The sequence below is a fragment of the Macaca fascicularis genome, chromosome 17, assembly GCF_037993035.2.
Source record: "Macaca fascicularis isolate 582-1 chromosome 17, T2T-MFA8v1.1".
NCBI lineage: Eukaryota > Metazoa > Chordata > Mammalia > Primates > Cercopithecidae > Macaca > Macaca fascicularis.
Window position 1 is genome coordinate 42185780 of NC_088391.1, and position 13304 is coordinate 42199083.

The following is a 13304-nucleotide window of genomic DNA, read 5'->3' on the forward strand; positions in this document are numbered from 1 at the left end:
TTACTAGAGATTTGCAATTTCATTTATTTTTTCTATGATTTTTCTAGTCTTTACTTCATTGATTTCTACCTTGATCTTTATTGTTTCCTTCCTTCTACTGACTTTGGGTTTTATTTTCTTGTTTTTTCTAGTTTCTTGAAGTGCACAATGAAGCAGTTTGAGATCTTTAGTTATTTCATGCTTTTGGTATGCTGTGTTTTCATTTTTCTTTGAAAAACATTTTAATTTATTCATTGATCTGTTGGTTTTTCAAAAGCATGTTGTTTAATTTCCATGTATTATAAATTTTCTGAAATTTCTCCTGTTAATGATTTCTTCTTTTATTCCATTGTGATCAGAAAGGATACTTGATATAATTTCAACCTTCTTAAATTTCCTAAGACCTGTTTTGCAGCCAAACATTTAATCTATTCCAGAGAATGTTTTATGTGTACTTGGAAAATACGCATATTTTGCAGTTGTGGATAAAATAGAGTGTAATTTAAGTACTATGTTTCTTTATAGGATTTGTCTGGATGATCAGTCCACTGTTGAAAGCGGGTTGCTGAAGGTCTCTGCTATTATTGTATTGCAGTTGTATCTACCTTTAGATCCATTAATACTTGTTTTAAATATATTTAGGTGCTCCAATATTAGGTGCATATATACTTAACAACTGTTACATCCTCTTGCTGAATTGAGTTACTTATAATTATATAATGGCCTTCTTTGTCTCTTTTTAAAGTTTTTAAAACTTAAAATCACTTTTATCTTATGTAAGTATAGCTATTTCGGCTGTCTTTTGCTTCTTATTTCTGTGCAATTTTTTTCTACCCTTTTGCTTTCAGTCTATGTGTATCCTTACAAGTGAAGTGAGTACCTTGTAGGCAGTATATAATGAGGTCTTAGTTTTTAGTCCTTTCAAACAGCCTGTCTTTTGATTAAATAATTTAATCCATTTAGATTCAAGGTAGTTGTTGATAGGTAACAACTCACTACTACCATTTTGTTAATTGTTCTCTAGTTGTTCTGTACATTCCTTTCTTCCTTTTTTGATGACTTCCCTTGTGATTAAGTGATTTCCTCTAGTAGTATGTTTTGACTATTTGGTTTTGTGTGTGTGTGTGTGTGTATCTACTATAGGTTTTTGTTTTTGTTGTTTCCTTCAGTCTTATGAGAAACATCTTTTAATAGGTTATTTTTGACTGACAACTTAACTTTGATTGCAAAACAAAAAAAGTTTACACTTTCATCTTACTTCCACCCCCACATTTTGAATTTGTATGTTGCAATTTACATCTTTTTATATTGCATATTCATTAACAGGTTATTGTGGCAAACATTATTTTAATGGCTTTGTCTTTTAACCTTTGTACTAAAAATATAAGCTCTTTACACCCTCTCATTACACTTTTATAGTATTTTTAATTTGACTATATACTTATTTTTATTAGTGAGTTTGACACTTTTTTTTTTCAGTCTACTTAGAAAGGTTTTTTTTTTTGTTTGATTTTGTTTTTGTTTTTTTGCCAAGGTTAAGGAATGCTGGGGAGGCAGGTCTATGCCTTCCTTCAAGGATAATTTGCAGGGCTTCAATATTTAAAGGGGAAATGGCAGATATTGGGAAAGCGGGATAAATTTTAAAAAGATGTGGGGAGATAATAGACAAAGATTGTATTCTTTTGAGTCTTTGATCAGCCTTTCACTGAAATACGATGTGTTTTTGTTACTCATCATTGTTCTTTTATTTCAGCTTGAAGAGTTCCCTTTAGCATTTCTTGTGTAATAGGTTTAGGTGATGAACAGAAGAGTATTTGTCTATTCTTCATATCTCAGAAAACTTTGCTAATTATAGGTTTGTTTGTTTGTTTGTTTTCTTTCCTTCAACACCTTGAATACCTCACCCAGTCTCTCCCATCCTATAAGGTTTCTGCTGAGGAGTCAGCTGTTAGTTGTATTGGACTCTTCTATATGTTATTTCCTTATTTTCTCTTGATACTTTAAGCATCCTTTTTGTCTGATGTGTGACTTAATATTCTATGTCTTAGGCTAGTCTTATTTGGATTGATTCTATTTGGAGATCTTTGACATTCATGTTCTTGGATATTTACATCTTTCTGGAGGTTTGAAGAATTGTATGCTACTATTTATTTAAACAAGCTTTTATCCCTTTGTCTTTCTCTTCTACTTTTTCTACTCTTATGGCTCGACTATTTGCTTTCTTGATGCTGTTCCTTAAATCCTGTAAGCTTTCTTTCTTCAATGTCTTTTCACGTTTTTTTTCCTCATCTGTGGGTGTATTTTCAAATAAGGTGTCTTCAATTTTATATAGTCTTTCTTCTGCTTGAGGAATTCTGTTTTTGATGCTGTCTGTTGCATTTTCTATTTATTACATTGTATTTTTTATATTTGGGATTTCTGTTTTTTAATTAGTTTAATTATATATATATATATATTTTCATTTTGTTGAATTGTTTTTCTGTATGTTATTAAAATTTGCTGAGCTTCCCTAAAACAATTATTTTGAATTATTTGTCAGGCATTCCTATATCCCCATTTGCAGATTTTTTGTTTGGTGATATGTTTTCCTGAATATTTTGACCCTTGTGATTATGAGTCAATGTCTGCACATTTGAAGATGTAGGTACTTATTCCAGTCTTCACCAATGCTTTGTCTGGAAAATCCTCACAGCAGTCACTGTACTGGGGACACCAGAATCCCAAGGTGGGTGCAGCACATTACAGGCATATGCCTGAAACCAGGGGTTGCTGAAGCCTACTGCTGCTAAAAGAGTCTGGGGCCACTGACATTGTCTCAGTGGTAGTGTGGGCCAGAGATCAAGTTTGCCATTGTAAGCCTGAAGCCTAAGCCTGTGTGGTCTTGCCTGCTGTTAGAGGAGATTCATAGGTTCCATCTATGGAACTTACTTGGAATATGAGGCCATGGGAGTTGCTCAGTGGAGGGTTTTACTGCGGTGGTCCAAGGAAAAGTTATGTGCTCACTTCTCTGTCTTCTCCTCAAGCAAAGTGTATTTCTCTCCACTCTGTGTTGCCTAGAGTTGAGGAAGGAGTGTATGGGTAGGTACCGTAAAACGGAATGTAAACTGAATGTAAAACTGTCCTTCCTGTTTTCTCAAATGTATTTTTTTGTTACTGTGCTACAACCAGGTGCTATAATCTTTTATCTGATTTCCTTGGCTTTTGTGAAGGTGTTTTTGTGTGCATGAATAGTTTTCAAATTGCTATGTTAGCAGCAGGGACAATTGCTTTAGATTCCTATTCCATCATTTTGCTCCATTTCTCTCATCAAGCTTTTTTTTTTTTTTTTTTTTTGAGAATTAAAAAAAATCTAGTTGAACATGTCTTTCCTTTTTAAGTAGATTTTGAAAACTGTTGAGGATTTTAAAACTTTCCTCATGCAAATATTGTAACAAATACATCCATGTTTCCTTAAAAACTTTGTTGCTTTATTATTTACATATCTAATTATTGGGAATTTATGCAAGTGTACAGAATAAGGTATAGACCCACTTCTATCATTTATGTAAAATTTCAGTTTGTGATAGTCTTAATTTTTAAACTTACATTTCCCAATTAATATGAGATATAATATGTATAATGTTCAGTAGTTTTCAAATTTTTGCTATAATTCTATTTGTTTTCATCCATAGCTATCAACTAATTCCACAAAGCTTGAATCTTGGGGACTTAAAGTAATTTTTAATATTTAAGTTTACCCCCACTACTACCCCTCATTACTTTTTCTTTTCAAAATATAACTAAATTCCTTTGTTTGTTTAGTACCTGTGCCTTTTAAAATAATCTTTTCTAGCTCTGTATAATGTTTGTCTATGTTTATGTTTGAATATAAAATTTTTATTGGCCCCAAGGATAATTAGCATCTTTAGAATGGTGAGTGTTCATGAAAGACCATTTATGAAAGTTTACTTTTATGTCTAACTATAAAATGATTAGGTTTTCCTTAGTTTGTGCACATTTCTTGCTAAGTTAAACCAAAAGTTTATATTCCCTTTTTTTATTTTTAAAAGTATGATGTTATTATCTGTGTGTTACTAATTCGTACATTTAATTTTATGTCTTATTTATCTAAATTGTATTGTTGTTTTCAGTCATGTATTCACCTATTTTGGGTTCCCCTCCCTAAAAACTCAATTTGATTATTGTCACAGAGTTTCATAACTTTTCATCCAATCATTATCTCCTTAAATACCTTCATCTAGTTGCACTGGCTAAAATTCCTGATGCCACTTCAAATGGTAGTTGCATTAAAAAAGCATTTACTATAGTGCTGCAGCTATTGAAGATTTTCAACATCCTCTTCAGAAGTATTAGCACCATCTGAACGATTTTATTATTCCTTTTCTTTTTCATAAATTATTCAGCCTCCTCTCCTATCTTTATTTCTTCTAGCATTTCCAACTTGTTCGTACACAATTGCTTATGTTTCTGATGTTCACTCTGTGCCTTCAATCTGTGATTTTTTTGGCCTTTTAGTATGACTTGCATTTTGTTTTGTTGTTGTTTTTCAAAGCAAGCCATAATGAACTCGCGTAAATAAACAGAGTCACATAGGCTTTTACTGTGTGGTATTGTTTACCTGGCTAGATGTTAGAGTGTGTCTACTGTTTTTCTCCAGTTATTATGTAAGAGGCTACAATTTCCTGCGGTGTTTTTGTTTCTGTTTCTTTTGGCTTTGGGTGTTTCTAGTGAATTCTTACATAAGGTCAGAGATGTGCAGTTCTTTCTGTAGTGTTATCTTGTTACCATACAGGAGCTGGTAAGATGTAAGGGGAAGAGGAAGTATTCTGTAAACCTACGATTTGTTCTCAGTCTTTTAGTGAGCTAGTGCTTTGGGCTTTAACTTTCACACATATTTCTCAGTATATCTGTTTGTTTTTCACCTTAGGTGAGTTAGCAAAGCTAGAAAGGACTGCGCTTGGGTATTTCCCTTACACCAGGTCAGCTGGGGTCTAGTGAAATAGTTTTTCTTGAGTGCAAGCCTTGTTCGGAAGAATAGAATACCCTGAGTGTATTTCAAAATGGCTACCTTTTCCACCCTCTTCCTAGAAGCAAAGGGGATTTTTCTCCACACTGTGAGATTCTGGTAGAGCTACCGAAGGTCAAGCTCACGATATGGTGGAGAAAACTTTAAGGCTGAGATTATCCTGGGGATTTTTAACTGTAATCTTGTTCACTTGGGGCCACCAGCAATTCATCAATTCAGTTTAGATGTTTTTATCCTGGTGTTGGTTTTTTTGGAGTTTTTGCTCTAGCGAGTTTTAATTTTTTTTTTATTTCCCTATCTCTCTTCAATTTTGAGAGCCCAATTTGCCTGTGACCTCAATTCTGTGACAAATTAAAAAGAATTTTTGGTTTTCAGTTTGTTTAGCATTTTTCTTTACTTTTCTTTTTTTATTCAGATGGGGTTTCACTCTGTCACTCAGACTGGAGTGCAGTGGCACCATCATGGCTCACTGCAGCTTCGACCTCCCAGAGTCAGGCGATCCTCCCACCTCAGCCCCCTGGGTAAGTGTGACTGCAGGTGCATGCCACCATGCCTGGGTAATATTTATTTATTTTTTGTATTTTGTGTAGAGATGGCATTAGGTCACATGCCCAAATTCATCATGAACACTGGGCTCAAGCTATCTACCAGCCTCAGCCTCCCAAAGTTGGGAATATAGGTGTGAGCCACCATGCCTGGCCCAGAATTTTTCTAATGTGGATGAGAGGAAAACCTATAAGTTCCTCATATGCCATACTAGAAACTAAAAGTGCCCCTGTAATGCTATATGTGTAATTCCCTCTATTTGAAATATCTAGAGTGATCTCTTTTCCATAAACTAAACTACACATTATAAAAATAAATAGAGGATCATCATATTATCTAAAATTATGGTAATATCCACCTGGAAAAAAATATATAAATTACAAATATTTAAAAGTGATTCTTTGAGAGAAGGGGCTTTAAGAGGAACGACATTTAATAGTTTTCTAGGGTATTTTATTTTATTTGTATTGTGTTCAATGTTATGTTTCACAATTCTAACGAAAATTATTCAAGAAGTCATGAAATGGAGGGGGAAAAGAAGACAGTAAATTACAGGGAGGATAAAAAGAAGGAAAGAGAGAGAATATAAGGGGTAAAAATGGATAGAAACTATAGGTACTGGTAATTAACAGGTCAATGGTACTTTTCATTAGAAAAAATTCAAAATCAAGTTAGGGGATCATTCTAATACAGTACAATATCAAGAAGTAAGGGAAAGAGAGACATATATGCTTGTATATTTAAACCACATATTCATTTCATTTGAAAGACCAGAGGGAAATAATATAATATATAAAGGCTTACTGTATCAAAAGGAAGTTTTAGTAGTGATTTTGTTTAGAATAGATCATTGTTTTGTTTAAAATGGAATCAAAGGCTGAGCGATAGAAGAATGATTGATAGCAGGAGAGAGAGACTAGGCATTTGATAATGCATTCTCCTGTAGGATATGAAGAAGGTTGGATTTGAAAGCACCGGTATTTTAAAAAATGATACTATTAAACTGTTTTCCCTCCTGGGAAAAGTTTAGGTGTCTGTTATAAAGGACACCTTTTCCTTTGGACAAAATAACTAAAGCAAAGAGGTAGGATTGCAAACCAGGCAACTGAAAATATGGGGTATGGTGCCTGCTCCATTTTTATACATATAACCTTGGAAAGTCCTTTAGTGCTCTCTGTGTTACTTACCTCATCAGTAATATAAATATAATAGGGATTTGGGGAAGCTTAGTGAGATAATGTCTCTAATGTGGATTTAGAAATAAATTCGAGAAATTAGTTTCTTGTGGGTACAGCCACTGGCAAGAGTGATAAAGTGAATATTTGCAGCAGGTGCTGTGTCAGAGGACCTTTCAACCGGGAAAACACATTCACACCTTTGAACCTGTGAATAAGCCGACATGAAACATTCGTTTATGGCATTTAAATGAAGTCTAAATTTGCTATTTAGACATTGTTAGCAAACTCACAATTCTTACATGAAAATAGTACTCTGGGATTAATTTATATTTATTAATACAAATCTCAAGTTATACCCTGTAAACTAGGCCAAATAATGAGAGCATTTCCAGTTTCTAGAGCTATTATCCTGAAATCTCATTTAACTTCAAAATAAGCAGTCAAAAGGGAGTTTTTAGGCATAGTGTTTTAAAGTAGAAATTTTTTAACGTAAGCTAACTTGTGTTTACCGTTCAGTTTTTTTTTTTTTTTTTTTTTTTTTTTAAGACAGAGTCTCTCTCTGTGGCCCAGGCTGGAGTTCCATGGCACGATCTCTGCTCACTGCAACTTCTGCCTCCTTGGTTCAAGTGATTCTCCTGCCTCAGCCTTCTGAGAAGCTGGGATTATAGGTGCCCAACACCATGCCTGGATATTTTTTTTGTATTTTTAGTAGAGACAAGGTTTCACCATCTTGGCCAGGCTGGTCTCGAACTACTGACCTCGGTTGATTCACCTGCCTGACTCAGCCTCCCAGAGTGCTGGGATTACAGATGTGAGCCATTGTGCCTGGCCCACCCGAAAATTTTTGTCTGAAGAATATATTTCTTAAAACTTTGTTTTGCAATCGTGTTCTATTTGAAATGTCTCTTACTTAGAACTGTATTTGTTCAAGGCGATTTTATTTTGTTTTAATCAGAATGCTCTCCCTCCTGTGACAATCAACATTCAAGATGGATTTGTTTGTTCTTCCATTTCTCTCAGCTTCCCATTCTGTCATTGCCTCACTACTTCCTATTTCCTGGGCAAAGCAGACAAGCATCTCCTATCTAGAAACAAGAATCATAATATAATAAAGTCAGCAAGTGTAATTTTTGACAGGTAGTGAAATAAAACCGGCAAAAACCACATAATAGCAGTTTATTAGTAGAAAAGACAACACTGTCTTTAGTAAACTGTCGTTTTCTTTCTGCGCTCGAAGGAAGACTATATTTCTCTGGTACTTTGTGTCTATGTGGGGTCATGGGCTTACTCCTGGCAGATGGAAATTAAGTGACAGCATTGTAATTGCTTCCAGGCCAGGTAAATAAAACATGTCCAATGCTTGATTCTTCTCCTTCTTCCTCTTCCATAGCAACACTGATGGCCTTCTATTGAGAATAATGAGTCTAGGAGAGAGCGACTCGGGTCTGAGAAATTAAGTGCAGTACAATACATTTTAAATATAGCCCTTCTTAACTCACTCATTTGGACTCTGATGTTAGCAGTGAATTTTCTTATGTTGAACTACAAAAAATTCACATAATGGTTACTGTAGGGTAGCCTGGTTACAAAAAGGTTTTTGAAGATATCATTTTGCAAAAAGTGCAGCTTACCTAACCATTTGACTGTAAATCCCATAAAGATAATTTTTTCAAAAATGTTTCTTTAGTCACTTTAAACAAAATCATTTAATTTATTTAAATATAGTATATTATAAATGATAATACAGATAGATTTTACTAAGTTTAACTGAAAACTTAGAATCATATATATTGTAAAACAAATTATCTATATATGATAACCTATAAATTATACCAAATTAATAATATGTTGCAATGGAGTCTCATTAGCCATTTAACCGTATGAGCATTTTCTCTAAAACTATAAGGAATTTGACTAGTATATTTAAACCAAAATATTTGTATTTCTTTACATGTGTAACTTTTAATTGAATGTTCAGACAACCATATTATATTATGAAAGATTACTATTTTTATATTTTAGAAAAGTTTATATTCCTGTAAAAAGCAAATAATGTCTCTCCTGAGTTATTATTATTATTATTATTTATTTTTGGGTTTTTTTTTGCTGAGTCAATATCCTAGGGAACTGTTAAGTAGGAAACCAAAATATTTGCAAGGGAGGAGTAAGGCTGACAAGAGAGAAAATGTTGATTCTCTCTTAACCTCTCTCTCTCTTTCTCCATTTCTTCTTTTCTGTTACTCTCTCTCTCTCTCTCTCGTTCTACCTCTCTGTCTTCCTCTCTCTCTCTTTCTCTCTCTCTGCCAATTGTCTGTGCCATGAAATTTTAGAAACCGAAATATACTTGAAGGTGAGAATGATGGCCTTTGTAATACAGATGCCAAGTAAGGATAAGGTAGAAATTCATCCAGGTGGGCCAAATAAACTCTTGAATTTGAATATGCAATTTTTCATATTCTTGACACCCTAAAGGAATTTTTGTCCCTAGCCTATTTTCTCTTTTTGATAACAGCTGAGGAATCCTCAAATGCATACCACAGGAAAGGAACTCCTTAGAAGAGGAGAGTGATTATTACTATGTAAAGAGGTCTCCAAAGCTATTTATGCAAAGAATCCAATAAATATACACTTAAACATCAAAGATATGAGTAGACACTTGTGAGGGTAAAATAATACAAAAAAATCCCATATTTCAGGCGAGTTTTAACAATTGTAGTTTATCTTAACAGTGTTATTGAGAAGACACTTTTTCTTTTGGATCTATACATGAGAGAGGGACAGTACATGTTTGCACCATGAGGAATGAGCCAGAATCACAAGCCATGAGTAATTTATAGAGACAATAGTCAGGGCAATCAAGTCTCAGGTCCAGCTACCAGATTATTTTCTCACCTTGGAAAAGTAACGCTTTTTGTTTTGTACTGAGAAATAATAATAATTTGCTTTTTTGGAGCAGTGATTAATAGTTGGATTCAGTTTCTTGGTCAGTTTTGTAAATAGTATTTTTTTAGAGAATGGAAAACAATCAGAACATTAATGGAACCAATTCTGGGTAGCCTCTGTTCAAGAATACAAATGTGTAAGCATGGCTTTTGCGGGAGTTTTTGCCATAGAAGTGAAAACTTATCTAGTAAGATCTTTGAAAATAAACAAAAAAACAAAATTGTCTGTGAAACAGCAAACACAAAGGGATTTTGGAGACTTAGAAACAGACAGTCTCTAGCTAGTCCTAAGGAGATACAGATAGTAAACTGGACAAATGAAGCAGGAGAATTAAAGTTATAAGCTTCATGAGAGTTCAGCCACTAGAAAGATTTTGTGGAAATCCAGGAGAAATATTGAATACCAGTGTGAATATCAGGAATGTGAGTAAAGGAAATGAAAAATATAATGGAGGAATTACCTTCATGCAGCAAATTCAGTACCTTATAAAGAAATAAAAAAGAGGTCTCCAGAAAGTTAAGTCCCTCAGACAGTATACATATAAGTAAAGCATTTGCAGAAATCACTAATCTAATCTAGTAGAAGACTGACAGAGAGGAAAAGTGTTTTCTCTTTTGTCTTATAGAAGAAAAGAGAATGTCTACTTTGGCTACATTGGATATGTGCTAGCTTTACATCAGTCTACTTATAATTATGACACCCAAGTATAAGAAAGAGTGGGTAAAGATTTACAAGAAAAGATAGGCATATTAGGATTTACAGACTATCTTTAAGTTTTACAATGTTAAAGAATATACATATGACTTACAGTTTCAACAGGTTTACATACTACAAAGAGTCTTCATGGTCATGTAAAATTCAATTCCATTTATTCATTAGTGAGTTGCAGTTACAAATTGTTATATTTTTGGTGTCTATACTCCAAATCGTAATTAATTTATTTCATCATAAGAAACTTCTGTTTTTCATTTTCTTTATCTCTTACTTCACTTGATTTACTTGAAGAAAAAAATATCTCACTAGATTAGATCCCAGTGAGTTGGGATGTTCTCATCTATATCATCTTAGATTTGTGCATAGCTATATCTCTGTAAACTTTTTGGTCCTTTAGGAATGAAACTGATTTATTTACAAGACTTAAGATATCACTCAAGATGAATTCTGGAAGTCAAGATTTGACTTGCAGAACAATTGAAATGTAGTGAGATCTAAAACTGTGATATTGTCGTATTAAATAGAGTCTTCACGAGCAAGTCTTTTCTAATTTGATAGGGAGATGACTAACATGTATGTAATCATATTTATGGCTAAATTTCTCATATCTTAATAAAAATTAATTTTTTTATTATTTTAATTTTTATTAGCATTTTTAAAAATACTTTAAGTTCTAGGGTAGACGTGCACAACATGCAGGTTTGTTACATAGGTAACACGTGCTATGTTGATTTGCTGCACCCATGGACTCATCACTTAGATTAGGTAAGTTGTCCTTTTTAAACATTATTTTGGAAGGTAAGAAAATCAAGTAAAATAATCCTAATAATGTGTGTCTTTGGATGAAATTTTTGGATAAACATTTCATATTATGCTGTGATCATCATTTGATTCAGGCTTTTTGTGAGTAAAAGCAGAGTCCTCACAAAAGGGAAAAGCATTCCCATTTTCAATTATCTTGAGAAGAGGTTACTTTTCTATCAGGAACAAAGACTTGGAAAGAACCCTGGAAGGTGGTAGAGGGAATTCCTTACCTCCACCTTTCTAAGAGAAAGAAATCTTACACCATGTAAACTGGACTTTAAGTTGGAACAGGATTTTCTAACCTTGATACTATTGCCATTCAGGATCAGATAATTATTTGTTTTGGGGGCTTTCTTGTGCATTTAAGGTTGATTAGCAACATCTTTGGCCACTATCTATTGAAGCTAGTAGTACATCCCTCCCACCTTCTACCCCTCACCATTGTGACAACAAAAAATGTCTTCAATCATTGCTGAACATCCTCTGGGGGACTTTATCCCCAGTTGAGAACCACACTATTAGAATTTCAGCTTGGTCTGAGTTGATTCCTGTGGGTGACAGGAGATTCCTAGCCAGGTGACCATCTAGGGGCCAGAGATAAATGACCCTTGAAGTGTTTCACAACCTGAAGATGATTAACTTATACTGTGTAACTGTTATTCAATTAAATGACATTCTCTCTTTTTATTTTTTACTATGATCTTACACTGTTTGTTAAAATGTCCCGTATTTATCTGACATGTAATTTCATAAAACAAAGGGGTATAACATTAAACCTGAGCGAGGGGTTTACGGAAGGATTCTTTAAATCTAGATGATGATGGCAGTGACATTTATCATTGGATTTTTAAGAGGATAAACCTCTCAAGATACAGAGCCAGTCAGTTCTCCTAAAAAAATACTATACAACCTCCAGTCTCAATCTTAGAAAAACAGAGCTTGATCGATGTATTTTATTAACATGGTATTATTGCGGCACTATTCACAATAGCAAAGACTTGGAACCAACGCAGATGTCCATCAATGATAGACTGGATTAAGAAAATGTGGCACATATACACCATGGAATACTATGCAGCCAAAAAAAAAAAGGATGAGTTCATGTCTTTTGTAGGGACATGGATGAAGCTGGAAACCATCACTCTCAGCAAACTATCGTAAGGACAAAAAACCAAATTCCACATGTTCTCACTTATAGGTGGGAATTGAACAATAAGAACACTTGGACACAGGAAGGGGAACATCACACACTGGGGCCTGTCATGGAGTCGGGGGAGGTGGGAGGGATAGCATTAGGAGAGATACCTAATGTAAATGATGAGTTGATGGGTGCAGCACACAAACATGGCACATGTATACATATGTAGCAAACCTGCACGTTGTGCACATGTACCCTAGAAATCAAAGTATAATAAAAAATAAAATAAAAATAAATAATGATACACCCAAAACTGGGAAAAAAATAACACGTGATATATATTTTCCACTATTATTTAATAGAACTTGTTTAAATATAATCTAGCACTTTGAAGACCAGAGGTGAGAGTGTATAGCTCCCATGTAAGAGAATATCTGGCACTGTTCTTATTCGTGTCCTGAAAGAGAGTGGATATTAATTTTATCCTAATTTTCTAGTAATGCCAAACTATTTTGCCTAGAAGAAAAACCACTCTGTTGTTTTTCTACAAGCAATTAGATAAGAGTGAAACTCTGTGAGTGGGTGGGTGAGTGGAAGGTAGGTGTTTATGAAGTAATTTACCATATAGAGAACATATATTTAGTATAAAACTTCAATATTTACCAATTCAGTGGAACTTAGGCAAATTAAATAGCATAAGCATGACTTCAACACACAAATTTTAATATGCAAAAAAATAAAGTGTTGAGCTGAATGAGTAAAAGAAAATATAATTTTATGTAGTTTATGTGGTGTCCATGAAAAGTGAAAAAAACAGCAAAAAAAATGTTTCAAGGGTGTGAGATTGAAAGTATTTTGGAAATAAATTAATATCATTATTTAAGATGGTAAATTCTCTGCTCTTCAAAATCATTTTTGATGTTATTGACTAATTAATTAGAAAATGCTCCCTTAAAACATTCCAATGAACTGCGAA